The sequence below is a fragment of the Lygodium microphyllum genome, chromosome 30 (genome assembly GCF_053477565.2).
Source record: "Lygodium microphyllum isolate KBCC chromosome 30, Lygodium_microphyllum_v1.1.10, whole genome shotgun sequence".
NCBI classification, from domain to species: Eukaryota; Viridiplantae; Streptophyta; class Polypodiopsida; order Schizaeales; family Lygodiaceae; genus Lygodium; species Lygodium microphyllum.
The window spans coordinates 50,630,501-50,649,904 of NC_141164.1; the positions used below are offsets into that span (position 1 = coordinate 50,630,501).

General features: G+C 41.1%; 1 protein-coding gene across 9 annotated transcripts in view; it reads left to right on the plus strand.

Annotated features, from left to right (window-relative positions):
- Nucleotides 1-16,620, plus strand: part of LOC148009828 (GC-rich sequence DNA-binding factor-like protein) — a 54,747-nt gene extending 38,127 nt beyond the window's left edge. The window contains exons 7-9 of one of the 9 annotated variants that reach the window (XR_015689718.1): nt 15,382-15,508; nt 15,827-15,963; nt 16,073-16,620. The gene's annotated coding sequence lies outside the window, so the exon portion shown is untranslated. Of the gene's footprint in view, nt 1-15,381; nt 15,509-15,820; nt 15,964-16,072 lie in introns of all 9 variants that reach the window. The other 8 variants (XR_015689721.1, XR_015689722.1, XR_015689715.1 and 5 more) reach the window with 8 other exon arrangements.
- Nucleotides 16,621-19,404: the final 2,784 nt, after the last annotated feature.

A 19,404-nucleotide genomic window follows, 5' to 3' on the forward strand; every position in this document is an offset into this window, starting at 1 on the left:
GGAGCAAACATGTTGTTGTTTATCCCAAGTCAAGGGTTTGGCTATGAGCTTCGTGTGCTTTGGTGTTGGCCTTTTCATGTCCACATGGAGGTACACACGTGTGATGGTTGTCAGCTTGTGATCAAGCTTCATCATGCACTTCATCTTTGGTTCATTGGTCAGATGCGCCATCTCCTTGGCCAAATCTTGGAGAGATTTCTCCTCAAGCCTAGGTTTTAGGTGCTTCGAAAGTGCTGGAGGTATCAAGGATGTTGGTTGTGACACCTCTTGCACATGTGAATTGCTAAGGATACGTTCTGCAAGGGGCATTGTCATGGCCAAAGGCTGTGACTGCTGTGATTCTTGATTGGAAGTAGTAGCGGCTAGTTCAGTGGATTGGCCACTATTGGTAGACTACGGTTTCAAGTCCTTAAGCAGATCAGAAGTAGTCATGTCTTTTGTTGTCTTTTGCGCATTCACTTGTGTAGATTGAGCATCAGTTGAGCTAATCATGGTGGATTGCACAGACATATCCTTAGGCTGAGAGCTAAGGGTGGTGTCATGTCCCGCATCTTGGACATTTAGAAGCTCAAATGGAGATAGAGATTGTGATTGAGCAGCTGCACTTGACGATTGCTGTTGTGCTTCGTGTATCCGTTTAGGAAAAGTGGGCGTAGAAGATTTAGGACTCCTAGGTGGACTTGGCATTGGCTGGAAGATTTGCTCGTTGCTGTTTCACAATTCTGCGATTTGCTTCGTTGAGCAATCAGCCTTATCATGAGCAACATTGCGCCTGTGGTGCTCATCATCCTCTTGGGAAGTCAAGTGCTCCTTGGGTACCAGTGGTCTTTGAGCACACCCGACAGTTACATCTGATGCGTGCTTGTTAAGCACGCTAGGCTGAGGATCTACCTTTTGAGTAGCCATGTTTGGTTTCTCGATTTCAATCTTAAGGGGCTCAGTCACTCCAATGTCGTTGACTCGAGGCTTGGATTTTCGTTTAGATTTCCTCATTCGCTTCTTTGCTTTTGATACGATCTGGCCTTCAGTTAATAGTGGTGGTTAGGGGGCTTTGGTACCCAAATCCATCGGTTACCTGCGTAATACCCTTGAGCATGTAGCAATGCTTTGGATATCCATCGCGGCGTTGTGTTGGCTCTCCATCGATACCTTCGTCTATAAGGCTTAGGTTTCTTTTATGGTCTTCTACGATATTTGTAAGTCCAAAGCGTATCCTTGGCATTGTCTCCTAACCTTCTTCTTTCAAGCATGGCCTTGCTCAGTGGTTCTCTCTGTTCAACATGCGCTTGTATCAACTCTTTCAACAAGCCCTTGCTCTCGTCACTAGGCTTGCCTGCTATGTCAGAATGTTCCTTGTCTTTCCCTTGAGGGTCGCCCTTACTAAAGGTTGTGATTATCCTCACACCCGGTAGTGTCAAGTGTATCCTCTGTGCTATATAATTGGCCTCACACTTTGTCGCCATTTTGAAGGGTCGTCCTAGGAGGGTTTCCTTTCCACAATTAGCTCTATTTGGAGGAACATAGAATAGGATAGGCAAGCTTTCGGTTCAATAGTTACAAGGATTTTGCACTTCCCTATAAGTGCTTGTGAGTGTCCCCTATAAGGACTAAGAGTTGCATTAGTCGGTGTGAGCTCTGGTTGGCCTAGTAGGGTCCATGCTTCATAAGTCAATATATTAAAATTTGCTCCTTTATCGATGAGAGCATCGACATTATGATCTCTTTTTGTGGTGAGTTTGACCCTAAGATAAGTAGACGGTACTATGTCTTCATTTTCCGGGACTTGGCTTATAAATTTAAGCCTTTTGATACATGCCTTTGAGTCCCCAACTGCACAACTAGATGTGGATTCTCCACTGATGTCTTGGGTCGTCTGTGTAGTGCCGTTCAAGGTGCATCTATCGTAAGGACTGTCATGTCTATCATCATCGCAATTGTAGCTTGATGTTGTTGCATTCCGCTTTGACTAGATGCAATCCGAATGCAACACAAACGTGTTTTTGCTGTGTGGCCTTTTTGCCCTTGTTGGCTAGATTGGCCCTTTGAGGTTCTAAGGTCTCTGTTTGTCTTTGTTCGGATATGGGATTTTGATTGCTGTTTTGCAAGTGAGAATCCATGGTTGTGCAGAGCCATTACTACATTAGGATCTTATTTGGAGAACTTTTCACGGCGCATGTTTTCTCTCCAACCTACTTGGGGGGAAGGTGCGGAGGTGGCAGAGCCCTCTCTGCAGGGGTCTGGGGTGGGTTGTTTCCCCCGGCCCGCAGGGCCGTTACGGTAAATACCATGCGTGATTTGAAGGACCGTTTGTAGTCAAGTTTTGAACTACTTGCTTTAGATTTCAGCCCAGTGATATATGTATGATGTGGTTTCGGCTCTATATGGTCTCTCGGTCAGTTTTAGGGTCTACAGGTTAAAAATTTGAAAAAATCAAAATTCAGCCCAACAGGTTCGAATTGTAGGGGCTGAATGTTTGATTCGGCTTATCCGAATGGCCAAGTGCCAAATGAGAAAAGGGCCGATTGTAACTGGTCCGAATGTCAAATTCGGCCAGTCCGAATGTAGTTGTCCGAGGGTCAAAAGGCCGAATGGTAGTGGGCTGAATCGATCGGACCGACAGTCGAATGCGAAAAGGGCCGAATGCGAATGGTCGATTCAGACGGTGGGTCGAGTGGTGGGCATTCGAGTAGTAGTGGGCCGAATGGCTGAATATAGGAGGGTTGAGGAGAGTCGATTCTGGGACTCGGCCCAGAATCACCCTCACTCGGATGGGCCGAATACATCACAATTTTGGCTGATGCAACGATAAATTGCTCGAATCACACAACTCAGGTTATGGCGTATCACACACACCTTTAAATCAAAGTTATGGATAGAGGAAAAGAGTTGTATATACCTGGAATAACAAATAAACTCCACAATGAAAATCGGCAAACCCTATTGCTCAAACCCTCATGCCCTGCTATGACTGCAGAAATCCTATTGCTTATTTTCCTTTGTTTTTGTTTGTTTTTTCTTATCCTAATGCATCCAAATCACAAAAGAAAATACCTACACTACTCCAATATGCTTTTCCAAATCCAAAAAACCAAAAACTTACTTGCTAAGGAGATCGAATACCTCTTTAAACTCTCTCACTTCCTACCTATCTACCTCAAGCACTGGTTCGGGGAAAACTCTACTTTGATACTCGATTCAGAGTACGCAAGCACTCAAGGCTTGAATCTGTTGGTTTCGGCAACGAAACCAAAATGTAGAGGCAATCAACCGCCGCGACCCACGGACCGCTTGTTATTTTAAGCGTTCCAAGCTCAGCACTAATGGCTATCTCTCACATAGCCGACGCGCTATCCATCTCTACGAGTGTAGTGAGCTTACCTTTGCATCCGATCGAGTTGCTTCCTCTCTCGAGTACTCCGGTAGCTCCACGATCCAAGTGCAAGCTTCAAGCAAGCTCCATCCTCAAGCTCCACGCTCCAAGCTCCATCACCACGAGCAAGAGAAGAGAAGAGAAGAGAAGAAGAGAGGAGAAGATGGAGAGCTTCTCCACCACGGTCCCTCACCCTCACACATTCCCTCACACTCTCACACTCCCTCTCTCGAGCACAAGCTCAAGCAAGCAAGAAAAAGAAGAAGAAAAAGAAGAAGAAGAGGAGAGCTACTTTTGGCCACACACAAGATTAAGCTTCTCATTTACTTTTTCAACTTTATATACAAAACTCTAAATTCCTTTTGGGTGATCATCCCCTTATCCCCTTTTTTACATGACCGGCCGTGGCTTAGGTCATTTTTCCCATTGTCCTCCTTATTTTCCTAACTTCCTACCGCCCATCTACTTTTATAATTTGCACAGGTGAGAGCCCGACACTCTTAAAATAAATCGTGGTGCGCCTTGTGTTCTTTTACAAAAGTATCGACTTGCGCTTTTTCTTGTGTGCCTTTTTGCTTGATTTAGGACTTTTCTGCACTTCTTGTGTTTCCATATTTTTCTTGGCGCGCCTTCGTTTTCCGTTTCACTTTTGCCTTGGCCTTGTCTTCTACTTTAGATTTTTCGTGTTTTCCACCTTGTTCATGTGAGGGTTAACATTAACATAGCTCGAATAGACTTCGGGAAGTGTGCTCGCAATAACCAATGCTCTAATACCAGCTTGAAGTGAGTGAGAACGCAACGGAGATGCAATGGTCAACGATAATGATGGCAGGTAGAGAGAGAAACTTGAGCAATAGTAGAGCAGTAGAGAGTGAGAGAGATGCACGATGTGTGGGTACAATAAAGTGTACCTCTTTTAGGTTTTTGGAGATAGATATATAAAAGTACAAGTGCTAAGGGTGTGCTCACACCCATGCACATATAAAAGGCAGCAATGCCCTTTATTCCCAACACTTAATAGCTTGCCAATGTATGGTTTGTTGGCTATGCATATATTTGCTTGCTTGAGATATTGTATACTAAATGTCAGGACGTGTGTTGCGAAGGTAAATAAGGCAACTAAGAGCTTGGTTGTAGATTGCAACATCATGCATCTCTTCACTATCATGCATAGACAGCTTTAAGCCTGACTCTATAGGAGTGCACATAGGTTTGCAATCTTGTATATTAAACCTATGTAACAGCTTATCCACATATTGTGACTTGTGACATGATGATACCATACTGATTTTTGGTGAAATGAATCTCCAAATAATAGTGTAGACAGCCTATATCAGACATAGCTAATGCATGTTTTAATTCAGCCTTAAAATCTGCAAATCTTCCCTCTATAGGTCCAATGAGCAACATGCCATCCACATAAAGAATGATAATCTGTAAGTCCCCCCTTTCATTCTTAATGTATAGAGTGGGTGTAGTCAGACTATTTTTGAGCCTTCTGCTGGCCAAATATTCATCAATTTTGAGTACCATGCACAAGGAGCTTGTTTAAGACCATAAAGAGCTTTATGCAACTTGCATACCATGTGGTCTTTTCCTTTAATCACAACCCTCGGAGTTTATGACACATAAACATCCTCATGCAAATCCCCATTCAAGAATGTTGTTTTAATGTCCAACTGATGTACTTTCCAACCATATTTTGCAGCCATAGCAATCACACATCTCACCATACTCATACAGGACGTAGGAGCAAAAGTTTCCTCATAATCTATGCCCTTCTTCTGTGTATAACCTTTTGCTACCAATCATGCTTTGTACTTGTCAATAGTACCATCAGCCTTGAGTTTAACTTTGAAAATCCATTTTGTGCCAATAGCCCCTTACAAGGTGGTAAATTCTTAAGATCCTATGTAGAGTTAGTGGCAATGGAGTTTAACTCATCTTGCATGGCCTGCGATGTACATCTTGTTGAGCTTTGTTCAGGGAAGTAGGCTCATAATCATCCAATAGTGAGCTCATAAATACATGCTCATCACAATCATCTACTTCTGTAATATTAACCAAATGTGCCCCCTTGAAGCATGTTTTGCATGTTTGGCAGTCCTAGTGAGTTGAGGTAAAGGAGCATCCATTTTACTATCTTGGAGAGTTTGCAATAGTCATCTTAGGATTGTTTTGGTTGCATTTACAACAGTCTTTTCATGTTGTATTGCTTCCTTCATTGCATGTGGCAAACCATGATCAATACCCTATTGTTTGGGAGCATATGGTGCATCAACAACTTGCTGTAAATCGTTTGTCTTGCTATTTATAGCAGGTACGGACTCCAAAGAGAGTGGCAAGAGGCTCGCAAAGACATCATCAATGCGGTGGGTGGCTGGCATTTGAAACTAGTCATGTGAAAATGCAGCATTTTCAGCAAATATGACATCCCTGTAGACAAAAACCTTCCTGGTGCGCGGGTCATACATGCCATAACCCTTGCTTTCCAAACTATAGTCAATAAAAGTGCATCTTATCATCAAGCTTCCCACGAAGCTCTTTTAGAACATGCACATAGGCTATACAACCAAACACTCAAAAGTAGTCAGCTTTGGGTTTCTTGCCATGCCAAGCATCAAATGACATGATCGTCTTCAAAGCCTTTGTGGGTGCACGATTCAATACATGATTCGCACACTGAAGACCTTGTAACCAAAATTTATGAGATAGCCCTTTGCTTTTCAACCTACCATGAGTCATTTTCATGAGAGCGTGATCCTTTCTTTCAACAACTTCAATTTGTTGAGGGGTCATTCTAAGAATGGCTTGATGCATATGCCACAATCCAACAAATATATCTCAAATGCACCAAACATGTACTCCCCCCCTCTATCCATGCTAAGTGTTTACACTTTTAAACCAATTTCAGCCTTAAGCTTTGCCACAAGATGTTTAAAATGCATGTATACATTAGATCTAGCCTTCAGCCCATATACCCATGTATATAGTGAGTAGTTATCAATAAATATAACAAAGTAAAGATAACCCCTAAGTGCATGTGTCCTCATGGGACCACAAACATTAGAGTGAATAAGCTGCATTTTTTAGACAACACGCAATGCACCATCCCTTTTGAAGGCAAACTTATGCATCTTGCCCAAAATACATCCCCCGCATGCATGAGTAGGTGGAGTTTCCATTGGAGGTAATGCATCTACCATATGACACCTCTAAAAGGTCACCGAACTTCCAAAACTCATATGTCCATAGCGAACATGCCAAAGCTTTGTATTTTGCATAGCGGGCATAAGACTAGTGTTTGCTAGAGCGTCATGAGACTGTCTATTATATGTTTGTAACAAGAATAAACCCTTGTACAGGGTGCCTGACAGCTTGAGTGCATAATCCAACTCTGTGTCTCTGACAATGCATTTGTCATCCTTAAAGATGACCTGAAGGCCATGCTTATTGAAGGCAAAAATAGAAAACAAGTTCTTTGTAATGCTAGACACAAAAAAGACATCTAGAAGTATGAAATGAGAATCATTTGCAGTAGTAATAGTGACTATCCCAATGCCATATACATCATAACTATTGCTATTTGCATATGTGACAAACTTCCCAGCAAGGGCTGAATGCAAAGAAGTAAACAAGTACATCTTGGAAGTGCTTTGATGTACCATAGAAGAATCATAATTGCATGTGAAAAATGCATAATCCTCCTTTACCAAGTTGGCTGAAGCGTGAAGCATCACCATTTGCTGATTTGTTGGCTGATGCCTCTTGGACAACCAAACTAGAGTCTTTCTTCTTCTCCTTGGCTAATCTCATTCTACATTCATCAATATAATGATTGAGCTTCTTGCAATAATGGCATTTTCTCTTTTTTTAGACTTTTCTGAGTCTTGGACAGCCTTGGTTGATGGTTGTTCAACATCGCCCTTTTGTTGATTTTTTGCATTTTCCCTGACTTCACCCTTGCCTTTAAACTTGGAAAGCATAGCCACACCACCTGAACACAATGCAACATTCTTCCGAGTTTGTTCCTCTTGTAATAAGAGACCTTCTAACTCCACAAATGTAAGGGGTTGTTGCCCCCCCTCAATGGCAACATCAAAGAGATGTGGAAATCAAGATATGACTCCAGAAGAGAGTTTAGTGTGATGCTCACCAATTCAGCATCTTGAATAATCTCATTAACATTGAGCAACTGCTCACGCAAATCCTATGTGTAAGTAAGGAGATCTATCATGGTATCACCCTCATCCATGTTTACATTAGCCAACTCTTTGCAAAGATAGGAGATCTTGGCCTCATTGCAGGCTGCAAACATGCGCTCAAGTATGTCTCATGTTGATTTTGAGGTCTTACAAGATTGAATGTGTGGAATAATGGCCCTTTTTACTGACAATTTTATCAAAGAAAGTGCATGAGCATTCTTCGAATCCCATTTCCTTTGATTCTTTGTAGGAGGGGCAACAGTAGTAGCAACTTGTCCTCGAGTGTTATTGTCAAGTATGTGAGGTGCTAGACCTCTTGGTCATTGCAAGTCACTTGTAAAATAGTCCCACAAATCCTTCGCCACGAGAAGGTTGTAGACTATAACTCCACCATGGGTGGTTGGAGTCATCAAGTTTGTCCTCTTGAGTGAGGACACTAAGAATGTTGCTTCGATCACTATTCCCTTGACATGCCATGCTATAAATGATGCACAAAAATCAGCAGCCAAATACTTCAATGCTGAAGTATAGAATGTACTTTGCTGAGTACCAAAAGCCCCCATGGGGTTAGAATGCAAGTACCAAAGGTTCACAAATCTTGCCAAATGTGCCCAATGTCACAAAAATCAGCACTCAGCTTGTAGATTACAGCAATGCATTGTTGTACCACACATGCCTTGAAATGCGTGCCCAAAAGAAAACAATTTACATCAATTTAATGCCGAGTCTCTTTCCCAAATTTTGCTACCAAATCTGACTGTCATAGCAAATGAATGCTGCTGTACCACTTGTTATTTGCCTTGGAATGCGTGTTGGGCAAAAGCCCTAAAATTTCTTCTCAGAATTTTAAAGAAATTGAAAAAATTTATACCTTACAATTTGAATTATTGCAAAAATGTTGCCTCAGGATGCATGTCAATAGTAACCAACAACTAGAATTTGCCTCTTGATGCGTGCCGAAGCCTCTGAAGTGAGCGATGCGTAGTGGTGACGCAATGTCTTGCAATGAAAATGTCAGGTAGAGAGCAAAACGTAAGCAAGAGTAGAGAGTGAGAGTCAGATGTTCTTGGGTACAATCTTTAGTGTGTCTACCTCTTTAGGTTTTAGATAGATATATATGAAAGTACAGATGTGCTAAGGGTGTGTTCACACCCGTGCACATATAAAAGGCACAATGGCCCTTTATTCCCAACAACCTCCCACCTAAAGGCAATGTGCCTTAAGAGGAGAAAAAAATCAGCTAAGTCTAAGTATGTACAAAGCTGAAATACATATACCTATCCAACTCCCATCATCTGTCGGCAATGAGCAAACTGCTCTGTTGGAAGACCTTTCATGAGAAGATCTGCAGGATTATCATCTGTATGCACTTTGACAAGCTCAATGCTCTTGCTGTCAAGTACATCTCTAATGAAGGGATACATCACCTAAATGTGCTTTGTCTTTGCATGAAAGACGGGATTCCATGCTAGCATGATAGTACTCTGATTATCACAATGGAGAACAAGTAACTTTGTAATGCCAAGCTCTCCCATAAGACGTGAAAGCCATAAAGTCTCCTTGCATACCTCCTGGCAGCCACATACTCTGCCTCTGTAGTAGACAATGCAACACACTTTTGTAGCTTGGAGATCCAAGAGACTGCTCCTTTTGTGAAGGTAAACACATACCCAGAAGTGGACTTTCTGCAGTCCATATGACCAACATAGTCTGCATTCGTAAAGCCAATGACAGATGCCTTCTGCTTTCCAAAGCAGATGCACAGATTCTTTGTGCCTTTGAGGTATCTCATAATACCTTTCACTGCTTCCCAATGCTTTTTGCCATTTATTTGCTAACCACTCTCACTGCAAAGGCAATGTCAGGACGTGTAGCAACCATAGCATACATTAAACTGCCAACAACCGAAGCATATGGTATCTTGGCCATTTCGGCCTTCTCATGATCAGATGAAGGCTGTCGTGTGCATTGAGTTTCACATATGGAGGCAATGGAACCCTAATTGTTTTCCCCCCTCCATATTGAAACGTTGCAAAACCTTGGAGATATACTCTTGCTAAGATAGATAGAGTAATCCTTTTGACTTGTCTCTGAGTATTTACATGCCAAGAATGTGATTTGCATCACCAAGATCCTTCATGTCAAAGCTGCCATGATGAAATTGCTTTAGTGAGTGTAAGGTATGAGTATCCCTGCCAGCAATCAGCATGTCATCAATATACAAAACCAAGATAATCAGGCTGCCATTTGCTGCCTTCTTGGTGTACAAGCAGTGATCCACTTGATTTCTATGAAAACCTTGAGACTGCATAAATGTATCAAACTTATGATACCATTCTCTTGGTGCCTGCAAATTTCCATTTTCAGCTTGCTGTCCTGGCGTTTCAGCTTGCCAATCAACATTAATAGCTTGCTGTCCTGGCTGTTCTTGCACATCCACTGGCTCGTCATTATGGGCAATGGCTAGGTGATCATTTCTAGCATTATTTTCTGCATTTGAAGGTTCATTTACAGCAGGTATTTGCTGCTGTACAGCGGGAATATTTTGCTGTCCAAAAGGTATTTCTTTCCGGAATACAACCCTACAGACCTCCTCAATATTTTCGGGGTGTTTATGCATGCGATCTTCTCCGAAGATAACATCATTGTTGCGTACTATTTTCCTTTTCTTCGGATCCCATAATCTATATCCCATTTCACCCTTGTCACCATATCCTAGGAAAATGCATTTACAGGACTTTGGCTCAAGTTTGTTGCATTCTTCTTTCCGTATGTGGACAAAAGCCTCGTAGCCAAACACTCGCAAATGAGCACAAGAAGGTGGCTTGACCAACCACTCTTCCTGAGGGACTCCCCCCCCTCCCAAAAAGACCTATTCGGTGACTTGTTAATCAAATGAATGGCTGTCATAATAGCCTTTGACCAAAAGCCATGGGGTTATGTAGCATGAAACAACATCGTACAGACCTTATCCTGTATAGTCCGATTCATACGCTCTGCAACTCCATTTTGGGGTGAATTATCAGGGACAATGAGCTTCCTCTTTATCCCTTTGTTGTTACAAAACGCTTGAAAGGCCTTGGACACATATTCCCCATCATTGTTAGAGCGAAGACACTTAAGTGTCTTATCAGTCTGATTTTTAACCAATGCCAAGAAGTTTCGAAACTTATTAATCTCTTCGTCCTTGCTACGAATAAGGTAGACCCATACCTTTCGTGTGGCATCATCGACAAAGGTGACAAAGTATTTCTTTCCCCCTAAAGATAACCCTGGCATCTGACATACATCGGAATGTACTAACTCTAGAGGAGAAGATTTCAACGAAAGAGACTTCTTATGAAAAGTCTGTGCATGTTTATCATGAACACAATGATCAGAATGCTCAAAATTAGTATAACGAAGACAAGGCAAGTAACCCAAACGAAAAAACACTTTCATTCCAGTTTGACTCATGTGTCCCAACCAGCCATGCCACAAAGAAACACTTGGTTGCTCAGTCACGCTAACAACATGGATATGCACACTAGATGCATGGAGAGGATACAAGGTATCACTTTTACAATCTCTGGCAATCACTCTAGATCCCTTACAGATCTTACAAGGTGGTATGAAATCCATCATCATCTAGCTGCCCTGTGCTAATCAAGCTCTTCTTGAGCTGAGGTACATGCTGTACATGCCGAAGTGTGAAGATAGAACCATGCTGAAATTGCAACTGCACACTGCCAATACGTGCAATGTCACATGCATAGTTGTCCCCAAGATGGACAACACCATGTCGACCCCTTATATAGTTAGAAAACCACTCACGATGAGGGGTGACTTGAAAGGCAGTTTTTGAATCTAGAATCCAAGTGTGCATGTCATCATTTGTATCTGCAAGTAAAGCATGTGTACTAAAGTGTGAAGAGACAAAGCGTAAGTCATTCCCACTGTCACTGTCATGAGTGACTACATTCACCTCTTCAATTTTGACACTACTCTTAGGCTGACTCTCTTTCTTCTCTTCCTTGCTATCATCTATCTTCTTGCCCTTTCCTTTCTCTTTCTTCCATTTGTAGCAGTCACGTTTAAAGTGACCCTTCTTGCCATAATGATGGCATTCAACATCCTTACCACGTGATTTATTGCATCCCTCGCTATCAGATTTGCCTTTGTGCTGTGATTTGTCCCTAGTATGCAAAGCACTGGAAGACTTACTGGATGCATTGTTGTGCCGATTCATTTCTTCCATGAGTAAAACAATCTCTACATCAGCATACAAAAGCATCGCATTAGAATTGCTCATAGCAGTCTTGAATGTATCCCAACTCTCTGGCAGAGTGCAAAGCAAGAAGGTAGCCTTAAATTCTTCACCAATCTTAAACTCCAAGGCAACCACCTGGCCGAAAGTGGAGTTAAACTCACTCAAGTGAGTAGACATTGCTGTACCCTCTTTAATACGCAAATCCATAAGCTTTTTGAGTCAGTAAACTTTGCTTGCGGCACTCTTCTAGGCGTACAGTTCTTCCAGTCAAGTCCAAATAGCATAGGCAGAATCCAAACCTTCAATGCTAAACAGTAAGGTATCAAAAAACGATAGCTCGATGGTTGAGCGTGCAAGCTCATTTAACTCATCCTAGTCTTCTTGTTCCATATCTATGGGCTTTGCCCCTTTGGTCTTAATCGACCTTGCCTGCTTCTTCTGCGACAGTATATTATAGCACTGTTTTTGCGAGATTGCAAAGTTATGTGCTCCTTCAAGCTTCTTAATGTGCATGAGATGACTGTTGTCACTGCTGCCAGCCATGATTTTCAGCACAAATGTGACCAAAAAATTGAGAAAATGCAGGCTCAAACTGTCACACAAGTGACCAAGGTACAAACAAGTATCAACCAGTGATAAATGACCATGTAAAAGCAGAAATTTCAGATTTGCAAATAAATTTCCAGAAGCACTAAACCTTGTGCTACAGCACTCCACAACTGATTACTGCTGTTCCAAGGACAAATACATCACATTACATGAGAAGTCCCAAATTTTAGCTGCAATTTCTGTTGTACATGCACCCACGGGCACAAAATTTGACACGCACGGTCAAAAGCCCCAAAATGTTTCTGCTCAAAGCATCAACCATACATCTTCATTGTCTCTGACATGGATAGAATAGGCCAATTTTTCCAAAATAGAGCAATTTCAGCAAAACCCCCAAAATTTTCCAAGTGGTAGATGTCCAAATTGCTTGGAATTAAACCCGCATGTACATAGAATGACCAAATGGCGCACAAATTTCGCCCAAACAGCAAAAGCCCCAAATTGCACGGGGTCCAATGTGCATCAATGTCGAGAAATTGGATAAATGTCAGCCCAATTTCTGCATGTACATGATAAGCCCCAAATGTTGGAGGCAAAATGTCACAAATTCCTACAATTTTTGAGACAAATATCACTGTTGTGTGTCTTGCTTGCATCAAATCTGGACAAATCCCCAAATTTTTGGCACAAATCTGCCCAAAATTCTGAACTGTGCTTACATGCACGAACAATTGTCAGTGAGCAAAGGGATTGCTTGCAGGGAACATTTGAAAAATTAAAAAATTTTGCAAAAGAAAAATGACGAATCTGCCTCATTTACAGCCGCCAGCCCGTCGCCTACTCGCGTGACCTGCTCTTGACCCGAAAAACGACATTTTGACCTACGCCTGAAGTGCATGACATGCGTGTGACTGTGTCTGACCAAGAAATGACGATTTTGACTTGCACACAACTTGAAACTGTCACCTGACTGAAAACGTGGCTTGTTGACTTGTGCGTGACTGCATGAGCTGTTGCCTGTCTGTCCAATGAAAGAACAATGATGAGCCGACCTGCACGGGCTCGAAGATGTTGGAAATGGAGGAAGAGAGAGAGAGAGAGTGAACACAAGACAATAAGCAAGAGTGGGCAACAGTTCCATGCTTAAAAGATGCAAGTGCTCAAATGATAGAATGAAAGTACAATAGGTCTTAAGTAAGTTAGACCTATCCTTAACTCAACTAGAGTTAATATAACTCTAGAACTAATTCTAGAAGTTGTGACATAGCTGATTAATGTAGTCGTGTTCACACTATAAACCAACTAACTAAAACATTGGGTACTACCCATAGAATTGGCAAATTCTAACAAACTGAATGTTGTTGTTGCACTTATTTTTGCCTTGGGATGTGTGCCAAGCAAAATTCTAGAATTTTCTCGACAAAATTTTGAGAAACAGAACAGATTTTATACTTACAGCCTTAGAATTTGGTGTAATGTCACCTTGGGATGTGTGCAAACAATAACCAGCTACTAGACTTCACCTAAAGATGCGTACTGGACCCCAAAATTAAGAAAGCCCCAAATTTCTCACACCAATTTCGAAGAAATTGGCTAGTATTGGCAATTTTGGTGGAGATTCATGCACATGAGCTCAAATTAGGCAAAAGCCCAAATTTTTCTCGAAGAAATTTCGAAAATTGGGTAAGTTGGTTAAAAACCTAGAAGTTTCTTGGCACTGAGTGTGAAAAATTGAAAATTTCTTTGAAATTGGGGGACAAAAGCTCCAAATTTTCTCAAAGAAATTTTGAAAATTGGGCAAGTTGGTTAAAAAGCTAAAAAATTCTTGGCACCAAGCGTGAGGAATTAAAAATTTCTTTGAAATTTAGGACGAGATAAGTACGATGAGGGTTTTTGTGTTAGTTTTTTCAGATTTGTACAAAATGGTGGGCATGGTTGAGAATATCTTGTATAGGGTTGAGAGAGGTTGCTTGTGCAGCGTTGCATGCAAGATTGAAAACAACAACTCCAAAACAACAGCTCCTAAGCGGTGGCGAGACAGAACCCACGTGTCTAGCTTTGATGTGAACACAAGACAATTGATAGCAAGTGTGATGGTCTGGCCCTTGGATACCCACGCGGGGCCCTCTCTTGACCCCGTCTAGGCTCCAGACGAGCAGTAGACCCATTCCCCGATGCAGCCATAACACCAACTCAACACGTCACGGGGCACCTCAACACAACATGGAACGCGACAGGGAAGGCACAATGCTCACAGTTTGCAGAATGGCCCCCAAGAACATCATATCCATAGCTATAACACATTTACATGGTGAGCCGGAGGCACAGCAAGGGACCTTGTCATGGGAGAGGGTGGAGCTATGAACGTGTGTCCAACACGACTCAACACTGTGGGGTGAGAGAGCTACAAACAGCAAGAGTGGGGAGCAATACCACACTCAAAAGATGCAAGTACAAGAATAATAGAATGAAAGTACAGTAGGTCTTAAGCAACTTAGACCTGTCCCTAATGCAACTGGAGTTAAACCGATTGTAGAAGTAGTGAGACAGCTCTTTAACTTAGTTGTGTCTACACCACTCTTAGACATTGGCACTGCTCATAATTGACCAATTCTAACATAAGTTAAAAAATTATGTCCCTGTGAGAATGTGCAAGATTGCATATGATTATTTCTGAATAATTGTTACCTTCAAACTAAAATGTTTGTTCTATAATTATTTCCTCACAAAAATGAGTAATATTGTAATAGGCATTTGTAGGGTAGTAGGAATATTTTATGATTCAGAGTCATGGTAACTATGCAATGTGTCTTACTAGGTGTGAAACGTGAAGCATGAATGCAATGTTTCAATCTACCCTTTTCACTCCTAGGGGAAAAAGAAAATTCCTTTAAAAATCTCTGGAATATATGTATTTTACACATTATTTTGGCGTTTAACTTATAACCTACCTAAGGGTGAAATGTTTCATGCTGAAATGCAACGTGTTGGGGGGTGAAACGTTTTAGGGGTGGAATGTTTCTCGGTTACGTTGTTCAAAATCAGAGGACAAGTGCAAGATTGCATATGGACTGGTGTGCAGCATGGGTTTGCTGGAGCAGCCTTTTCCTCCTTGTGTACATTCTAATTACTGCTGTAACATTTCCACTTTGTTTTATTATTGCTGTTGAGTTGTATTTTTTTGGAAACTGTCTAACAATCATGGTGTATTCTGTCAACCACTAAGTATGTAAGGTATCTTTGTGCAGTCCTTGGCTGAAACATTTGGCAACACTCTGACAATTTAACATTTTATTCAAAGAATCTGCAGTACTATATTTACTTTTTATCAGTCATGCCTTTAGTTGGAATTGTATGCCTTTGATCTTGATACCCTGCCAGATTGATCATGTGCTGGAGATTAACAAAATCTATTCCTGATCCTTTCATCTTAAACTGGTATGCTAGATTCAGATTTCAATATCAGAGCTCCACTATCTCCAGCTCTATGTTTGGACTGAAAGTGTACTGATATCATGTGGATATGAAGATCTGTGATTAACCAGGTGGAGCCTCCACTTGGTTTACCCATAGCAGATCAAATCAAATAGGTCTCCTCTTTGCTTTGTATATATGCTGTTCCTTTGATAAGGTTTTATGATTTTAACTAACTTCCACACCTGTTTACTGGTTTACTCAACTTGTTTTCTATTGTTGTAGGTGGGGCTTATGAATTCTGAGGTGTCTCTCTTCGTGTTCTGGTTGCAAATTTCTTGCAGGTAAACCTGCTGTGAGAGCTTTTCATGAGGTGACTAGCTAGATGGTGTCTGACCTGACCTTGTCTCCTCCAGCAGCACAATATTGCTGGCCGCCTCCTCTGGTAGAGTACGAGGTGCATTTGTCTTTCTTTTTGTGCTTAGTACTAGTCAGCCTGTTTCCTACATGTAAAATATCCAAAGCCTTGAAGTAGGCTTGAGGTAGCTTGATTTACCACTCGTGTTGCTCCATACACTCTAATGCAAGGATAGCAGGTGTGTATATTAGACAAAACTCTTGGCAACAAGTGAAGTCCATGTGATCTGAAGTACTGATCCTACTGTTGGAAATTTTATTGTTTCTTACCGAATTCACCTTCATTGCTCTTGTTGCAGTAAGACGCTGCAATTTCTGAAAAAATGGATTCAAGGATTGTGCATATGATTGCTGCCAGTGTTTGATGTAATCAGTCAAACTGTAAAATACATAAAATTTAATTTCTTGTTGTGAGTGCTTTTAAAATTCATGCTCTGGATTTGATTGACCCTAGAAATGTCTTGTACAATGCTGCACTCAAAATTGTTTCAAGCGCCGACCTTTTGTTGATCACCATCCTAACTGTGCATGCTTTGGAGAGGGTACTTTATCGAGGCTACACAAGATGCCTTGTGTGGCTTTGAGGTGACATTTTTCGCAAATGCCTTTCTGTTGCGCTCGTTCGCAAATCAGGAAGGTTGTGTGCTATGATTTATATTATCAGGAGGAATGCCATTTTGGTTCAAGTATTTTGACCTCACATTCAGTGCTTTGGACCTTAACATATCAGTATATGCATGTTGACATTGCCTTGATTAGCGGTTGATAGTCTTACTTGACAGTTGAGGATGTGCAGTTCATTTATCGTAAAATTGTTCATAGCTACAGCTTCCAAATGCCTAGTGATCATGGTCTTTCCATCTCATTGAATCCTCCAGAAATTTTTACTGATTTTATGTCGTGGAGTGGACCTATCCTTAGCTCTTGGGGCCTAGACCAAGCTGACCAATTTGAGATTGAACAAATGTTCAAGCTGGTACCATTTCAAGGTGTCATATACCCATTTAGAAGTGAGTTATCCTCCAACTTGTTGACCATTATCACAAAATTTATGGACATTCTAGAGGAATGACTTGCTACAACCTTAGGTGCTTTTGATCACATTTGATTGAGTAAATAATTTATCTTGGGTAGGTTTTGGCTTGCAAAATAGTGTTTGTTTTGGCTGGTGACAAATTCCCATTCAATGTTGAGAGGGGTTTTTGTCTTTCTAGAATGAATATAAAACTCCTTGAGGCAAGGGGTAGGGTCAGTTGGCACATTTTGAGGCTTGCTTCATTGTATTGTTTATATGTAGGCCTTGGCTTATGCATAAGTGAATTCTCATGAAGCATGGGTGAGAGTCATTGACAACAAATGGATATCGATAGTTGTTGCCAATATGTATTGTACATACAAACACAAAAGTGGTTAAAAATAGTTAATCAAATGCTCTACACTTGATCTTATTAACATGCCAATGATTAAGATCTTGCTCTTCTCAATATGGCACATCACCAAAATATTCTTATCAAAAATTTTAAATTTCATCTTATCAACAAGCCAAATGGTCAAGATATGGGTTCTATGATCTTGCTCTTTTCAATATTCCACATGATCAAGATATATGGTTTCGTATTTTGATTATTGATTGATGATTAAAGGGAACTACCTACCTTAAAAGAGATTAGAATACTATTGAGATGTGCTTATTGGTGGTTGCTTGGAATTATCAAACTGATTGTTACTTGTGTATGCTTACGTTTTAGACTCCCCTTGCCATCAATCAACAAGATAAACTATTATTCCTCTTGCATCTAACAACCATATCATGAAATTACTGAGAATAAATTATTTTTAAAGACAAACATGCGAAATTAAAAAAATGGTGGCCTCGCTTTTGCGTTATTATCATGTGAATTCTATAAAAATTTTGTGGGTGCGTACACATATCTTCAACCTCATCCAATATTTATGGCTAATGCTTTGTTTTCTATTTAACATACTACTTATCCCTTCAATCCCGTGGTAGGGGCTTTGTAGGTATACAATGATTACAAATCTTTGCTTGTATTGTGCATTCACATGTGATTTCCTATACCTAGTGGTGAACCCTTGTGTGGCATCACTCTCACTTGTGCGTATCACAGGGATATAGTCCTAGGGTGTCTATGTTGCATTGTTTCTTTCATTGAATAACACGAGTATGTTTTGCTTTCACATATCATGTTATCTTTCTTTGTCTTGTTGAGTGAGTAATTGAGTGGATATGTATTACACTTGGTATCAAAGCAATTCTTGCTTAGAGTCTAGGAGTACTTATGGAAGTAGGAGATAAGATTTAGTGTCTTTAAATCGTGTCGTGGCAATCCATGTGATGCTCCACGTGGTGTCATTCCACCTCTGTGTGATAAACCATTTGAAGCAGTGAGTTGGCTTTCTCACAGCGCAACTAGTATTTGAAGGTGAAACGTAGATTCCTTGCGACCACGACCTCAGAGTCGAGGTGTGGTTTCCCACAATAATGTGGGCAACACAGAGAATGCACCCAATCCACTTATGGTAGTGGAAGAGAGGAAGAAGGATCGAGGTTAAGAATTGAGAGAAGCTTATGAAGAGAAAGTAGTTGGATTAGAGAAGCACTTAGAGGCCATGTTAGGATTGTTAGACTCAATTTGAAAGAGAAAAGCAAAAGAAGAGCAAGGTTACAAGAAGTGGTTGAAGCAATATGAAGAGAAGAGACACAAACTTCAAGAGGGGATAGATATATGATGGACTAGCTATGGAGGAAGTATCTAGGAAGTACCAAGAGATAAAGGACAACAAGAAGAAATCTGAAGTAGGAGACAAGAAGGACAAGAAGAAAGTCAAGAGATAAGGCACAAATTATGGAGAAGAGAGTGAGTACATGAGATGACTATGGGAAGTTCAAGATGCCACAATCCACCAAGGGAGAGTGTGATGGGTTGATTTTGAAGAAGTGGATCATAGAGGTAGATAGGTACTTAAGGTATGCTAGGATCACTAGAGAGAGGAAGGGAGAAGTGCCAACCATCTATCTTGAAGAGGATGCAACTAGTTGATACCCATTGGAGCAAAAGCAAGGCCACACCATTTGCTCATGGGAGGAACTACAGGAGGAGCTTATAAGATTACTTCATTCCAAAGATGGAGAAATTCAAGGTTAGGGACTGGTGGAGAAACCTCAAGTAGACACAAGG